The following is a 7,263-nucleotide window of genomic DNA, read 5'->3' on the forward strand; positions in this document are numbered from 1 at the left end:
CTGCTGCTGCTGCTGCTGCTGCTGCTGCTGCTGCTGCTGCTGCTGCTGCTGCTGATTCCTGACACTGCTTTTGCTATTGTTGGATTGCTGATTGGAGATATCCTGACGATGGAGATTGGACTTGGCCCAAGGAACCCAACACCCCTAATCAGCAGGAAGTAGTCAAAAGAGGTCTACGCTTGCTTTCTTTTTAACCTTCTTTCTCTCATACCCAGTGTTGGGGGCTTGGAATGGATTATGGTAGAATAAGGCTTGGAAGAGTAAAATGTAAGAACCCAATAAAATAGCCCAAAAAAGTATGCCAACCGAGCAATAATTAATTCTTGTGTGTGTGTGTGTGTGTGTATGTGTGTGTGTGTGTGTGTGTGCACTTATACAAATCATTTACTTAATTTCTAAAGTGGGAAATAGTGTCTAGCACAAGAAGGTATTCAGTCAATGCTCATAAAATGAGTACAAAAAGTGAATGATCACTCTCTTGATCACCAGGGAGTTAGTCTAACAGACAAAGACTATGTCCAGTCTTTCCTTTTATTTAGAACCAAAATGTTTCCCATCACATATCACTAGCCAGAACCCATGTGTCTCCATTAGTTCAGGAAATGTGTTTACCCAGGCACCTTCAGCCTCGGGTAGCATAACTAAGCACCATTGCAAGCGGAGTGCTGTAACTGCTGACGGGCAGGGCAGGATGGGAGACACCAGCAGAACCCATAGTGCTTATCCCCTCCTAAAGGGAGATGCATAGGCTCACAATGACTACAATAGGTTTAAGGTGGTGCACACAAAACGGGAATGACTAGGTAAAACAAGGTGAGGGGAGAAGGTTTCTGAAAGGTTTGTGACCTGGGCTTTGCAGAAGGCTCATGTTTGAACTTCAAAGCACCTGTGTTCTTTGCTTACCTTTTGACCTTTCCGCTGTTGACACGTCATCCTAGCCTAGCTAATACTCTCATGGTTATTCTCTCAACTTGGATATTTGGTGAGTCATCTAGTTCCCTACTCTCTCACCTGGCAGGCAAGCTATGAAGTGAAATCTAACTTGGATAATATTCCATTGCAACATCCTGTTAATTTGTATTTGAACAGGTAGAATGCTGTGCCTGCTGGATTGCTAGCGACAGGTTCATGGGCATTTGTTTGTGGGAACGAACAACTATGAAGAGGAAAAAATAAAGTAAAAGAACAGAATGTTTGTCTATTTCCCTCCTGTGCTCAGGATAGAGCAGACATTTAGTGAAGCATGGGATATCAGCAGTGTCACTTAGCAGCTGAAGTGACCAACGGTGACACAAAGGTTCAGCTCAGTGCATTTTTCACATTCAGACCAAAACAGCCTATTATTACACCAGCCCAGTGGCAACATGGTATTCTGAGGGTACTTAATGGTTTACCATACAGGATGTTGGACGATGAACGGGCAACTACATGCAGGGGCATAATTACCAGTGGTAATGTCATTGTGCTCCTGCCAGAGGATGTAGGTGCATAGGAATCCAAAAGAGATTGCTAGAGTGTTCCTGTGGGGATTCCGAGTCCTCAGGGACCCTAGAGGTAGCTACACCCCCAGACATATTTAGGCTTGAGGCAAGAAGTTACACACCAAATTAAAGCATTAAGATTATATTAACTGCAGTCCTTTTCCGGCTGGAACCATGGAGGCTGTTCCAGAGAAGAAAAAGAAGTTTGCCGGTGTGCCAGAAACCCTTAAGAAAAAGATTCCTGCTGTGCCGAAAACTCTTAAGAAAAAGGTTCCAGCTGTGCCAGAAACCCTTAAGAAAAAGCTAAGGAATTTCACAGAATTGAAGGTGAAGCGGCTGAGGAAGACATTTGCCCTGAAGACACTCCGAAAGGCAAGGAGGAAGCTCATCTATGAGAAGGCAAAGCACTATCACAAGGAGTAGAGGAAGATGTACTGGACTGAGATTTGGATGGCCAGGATGGCAAGGAAAGCTGGGAACTTCTATGTGCCTGCAGAACCAAAATTGGCGTTTGTCATCAGAATCCGAGGCATCAGTGGAGTAAGCCCAAAGGTCCGAAAGGTACTGCAGCTTCTTCGCCTTCGACAGATCTTCAATGGCACCTTTGTTAAGCTCAGTAAGGCTTCCATTAATGTACTGAGGATTGTGGAACCGTACATTGCATGGGAGTACCCCAACCTGAAGTCAGTAAAGGAGCTCATCTACAAACGAGGCTATGGCAAAATCAATAAGAAGTGGATTGCCTTGACGGATAATTCCTTGATTGCTCGGTCTCTTGGTAAATTTGGCATCATCTGCATGGAGGATCTAATTCATGAGATCTATACAGTTGGGAAATGCTTCAAGGAAGCAAATAACTTCCTGTGGCCTTTCAAATTATCTTCCCCACGAGGTGGAATGAAGAGGAAGACAACTCACTTTGTAGAAGGTGGAGATGCTGGCAACAGGGAAGACCAGATCAACAGGCTTATTAGACGGATGAACAAAGGTGTTGCCCATGGTATTTTTGTAATGTGGTCAGTTAATAAACAGCCACAGCTTGGCAAATTAAAAAAAAACAAAAAAGATTATAGTAACTTCATCTGCATCTAAGAGGCAGCATCTTAGTTAAGGCATTGCTATGCGGGGACACAAAGACTACAACAACTCTTATGAAGGAAAACACTTAGCTGGGGCTGCTTTAGAGGTTCAGAGGTTTAGCCTTTTATTGTCACGGCAGGAAGCATGGCAGCATGAAGGTAGACATGATGCTGGAGAAGAAGCAGAGAGTTCTACATCGAGATTGGCAGACAACAGGAAGAGAGAGTGACACTGAGTCTGGCTTGAGCATCTGAAACCTCAAAGCCCTCCCCCAGTGACATACTTCCTCCAACAATGCCACATCTACTCCAGAAAGGCCATCCCTCCTAATAGTGCCATTCGCTATGGGCCTATTGGGGGTCATTTTCATTCGAACCCCCACAGATGGTAAGGCCTAGAGACTACAGTAGGAATCTTTCTACATTCCTATAAGAATAAATAGATTACCACTTCTTAAGAAGAGAGAAATATTTTTGCACACTGTAGAATTTCTAGATGTTTCACCACTATATAGAATTGACTCCTAATTTTATTTGTAAAATAGTTTTAATTGAGCCTTTGAAAAAGTAGTTGTTTCTTCTTCTTCTTCTTCTTCTTCTTCTTCTTCTTCTTCTTCTTCTCCTCCTCCTCCTCCTCCTCCTCCTCCTCCTTCTTCTTCTTCTCCTCCTCCTTCTCCTTTCCTTCTTCCTCCTCCTATTCTTTTTCATCATCTTCCTTCTTCCTCCTCCTATTCCTCTTCTTTGTCTTCTTTCTCTCCTTCTCCTCTTCCTTCCCGTCTTCTCCTCCTCCTACACCCCTCCATCCTCATTCTCCTTCTTCTATTTGTTTTTTGAGATAAGACCTCACTATATAGCCATCACCATCCTCAAACATGCATACATTCACCTGCCTCTGTCTCCAAAGTATTAGAACTAGAGGTATACACCATCATACCTGCCACGTTTGTGCTTCTAGAATGCATATGAGAATTAAAGGTCTCTAGAATTCCTAAGAACTCACTCAATGGCTTGCAAGTCTAACCTAGCTGGTGATTTCCAGGGTCAGTAAGAATCATTGTTTCATAAAATAGATGGACAGTGGTTAAGAAGACACGTAATATTCAACTGTGGTCTCTACATGTACATACACATGCACATGTATACCACATGTATATATGCACACACACATGAGAGAGAGAAAGAGAGAGAGAGAGAGAGAGAGAGAGAGAGAGAGAGAATGTGTGTGTGTGTCTACATGTATATGTTTCCAATGATGAAAGAATGTATAGCAACTTGTGTGTCATTCTATACATTCGGGACTATACTCTTCAGGGCTACAACCTTTCCCTGAAGAAGTAACTCAACAGTTAGCTTCACAGGATTTTTATAAGACAATATGCCCCTTCTGTAGAGTTACTCATGGCATACCAGAATTTCTGGACAGTCTAAGCCATGTGTCTTCCCTAGGAGTCTACATAAAGATTTATGAACAAAGTATGTAGCATCAATAACAAGATAAATTTTTGGACCTCTACTGCCAAATATCATGAATGATAAAGGATGTGGAAATAGATATTTGTTCTGAAAATGAATTTTCAATTGAAATGATATTCAACTAGAATCAAGAAAATTCTCATCTAAAACTCACCTAAGAAACTTTTAAAATACAGAATAAAGTGACCCCTATACTTAGAATTAGAGTTCAGTGTCTGACCAGGTTACAAGACAACAGGGTGCCTATGCACAGTTCTCTATTCGCTGTATCTGTGAAACACCCCTTGCTTTGCCACACATCCACTAGAAAGTCAAAATATTAAGAATTCACTTATAAAAGGAGGTGACTCATCTGAAAATATTTGCATTACACTTCCCACTGAGCAGGAGCTTAAGGAAGGACTCCAGTTGCTTAGAAATAGCAATACTTTGACTAAAGCAGAATGAGGGCTCAAGGAGAGCCCAACATCTGTGTGGCCAATTCTACCCAACTCTGCAAGTTGATTCAGAGAGTTGTCTATGTTTCTTTGCTTTGAGGAAGGGGTAACATTTGGATGAGCCCTCCCATTCACTTTTGTTTTCCAAATCATAGTTCTTCCCTCTCAGGTTGAGGGAAATAATGAGTCTTTCCTTTGGGGTATTTTTTTTTCTTTTGTGATGGTTTTAAGGGCTTGGATGTGTCATAATGGAAGCCTCTGAATCTGGAGCCAATGTTTCCAAGTGTTTGTTGATGAGCTGGTACAGCCTGCATGCTGGACTCTGCTTCTTGATTGCAGGAGAGAGCCGGGACATTCCTCAGATCTCCCACAGGGGCTGTCTCCACAAGCATTGTAAGCTTTATTCTTTAATAATTTATTTTTACAAGAAACAATGGTGACTTAGTTCTTAATGTAAGCAGTGCAGTAAAATGAAAGAAAGGTTCTGACTTGAGTCTTGCACAGAAAATTCTTGCAAATAGTGTAAAGTCTTTTTGCAGAACCAGGAAAATCTACATAGAAGAAGAATTGGAAAATTGCTTCTCTAAGAAAAGACAAAGGCTGTCAGAGGCTGTTGAGGAGGCTGGAGCACCCCAGAGCTGCGAAGGCCCAATGTGTTGAACCCAGAGACAATGGCAGTAGTGTGTTGGTCCAAGTATAGCTTTTGAATGAGCTAAATATTGATACAATAATAACTGACACTAGCTTAAAACCTTAGTGCACCTGTGCCTGTGTGTGGGTGCATGCGTGCTGCCTCACATATGGAAGTCAGAGGACAACTTAAAGAGTTAGTTGTTCTTTCTTTCCACCTTCTAGGTTCCAGGGTCAGGACTCATCTCACTCGCTGACTGAGAGTTAATAGGCTAGCAGCACAGAGATGCCTGACGTTGTTGTTCAGAGATCATGAAAATCAAAGTACCCTAGTAGTGATGAGTAACAAAGCTTTCTGTACAGAGGTGGCAGGGAAAAAAGAAGAAAAGAGACATTTCTAGAACTTCCCTACAAAGGATATCCTTTCCCATCAAAGAAAGGAATTGAGGTGAATCTGTACGTGGAGATGAACCCGATGCTTCAGAAGGGTTGTCATCCCCTTAGCTTCCGGTCCGAGACCAGGCTGCAGGGCTCTGATAGGGAGGAGAAAAAGATGGAATCCCTGCCGGGGCAAAGCCTGGGCTCTGACAAGGCCAATGGGGGAGTGCTTGTGCGTGGTGTGCCTTCCTCCAGTGTGTTGAGGGAGGTACAGTCCTTCTCTGATCATCTGTTTGAGTTTTTCCCAGGGCTTGCGGTAGACGGACTTGGCAGGAGCAGCTGACTATTTTCTGCATGAGGCATGGCTCCTTTGTCCAGGAGGGCGTTGAATCCAGAGAGCTTGGAAATGATGGAACTAGAGTCCTTACTCCCTCTACCTGCTTCTCAGCTGGAACAGGGCCTTAGCAGCCCTCTTGCTTCCTGTGTCCTCCCAGGGTCACTAACATCTGGGTAGTCCCTTTTCAACTTTAACTTTAGGAACTCCGGTGATTTTGTGCACTTGATTTTTGTTTGGTTGATTAGTTGTTGGTTGGCAGTTTAGTTTGGTTGGATTAATTTGATTTTTGCTTCCTTCTCATAGTATTTAGTAGACTTTCTTTTAACTATGTCTTCAGACTTCTTCTGGCTATTAAGCATGTGCTTACGAGTTAGAGCCAGGAAGATAGAGAAGAGCTGGAGACAGGGTCCACTTGTTTTTCAGGATCAACGTTGGCCTCTCCTGATGGCTCCAGAACCTCCATGTTATCACAGCAAGCAGGTCATCGGGAAGGGCTCTGAGCTGTGCTGTAGAATCTGATGGTAAAGGAGACACATAGCTGGTAATCTCTGTCATCCTTGATGGCGCCTGGGACGAGAAGACATGCTGCTCCCTGCTGGCCTGGGACGAGAAGACATGCTGCTCCCTGCTGGCCTGGGACGAGAAGACATGCTGCTCCCTGCTGGCCTGGTTTACTTGCCAGAAATTGTCACCAAGTGGTTATGGTCCAGGTTTGACCACCACACAGCTAGCTTAGAACAGCCTGCGACCTAAATGACATTGCTTTAAACAACAGACACGGTCTATCATTCCTGCCTGGGACCTGCACTGCCTCCTGGAATCGTTCTGTGTAAATAACCACATCTGATTTGCCTCAGCAACAGGCTAAATACAGTTTTCTTTCAAGAACATCCCTTAAACTTTGGACACCAAAGATAGAACTCTGTAAACTCAGCCAGTCTCAATGAAAGTACTTAGGGCCAGAGCACGAACCTATTGTGTCTTGATATGTCTTCTTCTTTTTTGATCCAGTTGTGTTCACTGATAAGTGGTCTTCAATGAATCATATGTTCACTGCAAGACCACAGGCATTGGCATACTCTAATAACTTCTGAACACCTCATTCTTCTTTTCCCAAATGAATTTTTGCCATGTTTAAACAACATTGAAGTTGATAGCTTAATTGCTCCCTTTGCTCTGCGTACCAGCCTTGCTAGTGGTGTTTTGATTTGTTCTTTCCACCACTGTCACACACTCTTGCTGATTTGTGGATGACTGTATCACTCGAGAAAATCTTTACAGTTCGTACGCTCCTCACATTTCCCTCTGTTTGAGATGTAAAGAACTCTACATTTGCAGGTACATCCTCTAGCGTGTTGAATCCACATTCCATCCTTCAGTAGGACACATTTCAACCAAGGACCTGTCAGTCCTATTTGCCTTTCTTCTCTAAGGAAGCTTTGTCCAAT

The 7,263-nt window shown here is 43.3% G+C and overlaps 1 pseudogene; it reads left to right on the forward strand.

The window, feature by feature from the left end:
* Positions 1–1,655: 1,655 nt before the first annotated feature.
* On the forward strand, positions 1,656–2,573 carry LOC114626325 (annotated as a pseudogene).
* Positions 2,574–7,263: the final 4,690 nt, after the last annotated feature.

The sequence above is a fragment of the Grammomys surdaster genome, unplaced genomic scaffold (genome assembly GCF_004785775.1).
Source record: "Grammomys surdaster isolate TR1022 unplaced genomic scaffold, NIH_TR_1.0 233, whole genome shotgun sequence".
Lineage (NCBI taxonomy): Eukaryota > Metazoa > Chordata > Mammalia > Rodentia > Muridae > Grammomys > Grammomys surdaster.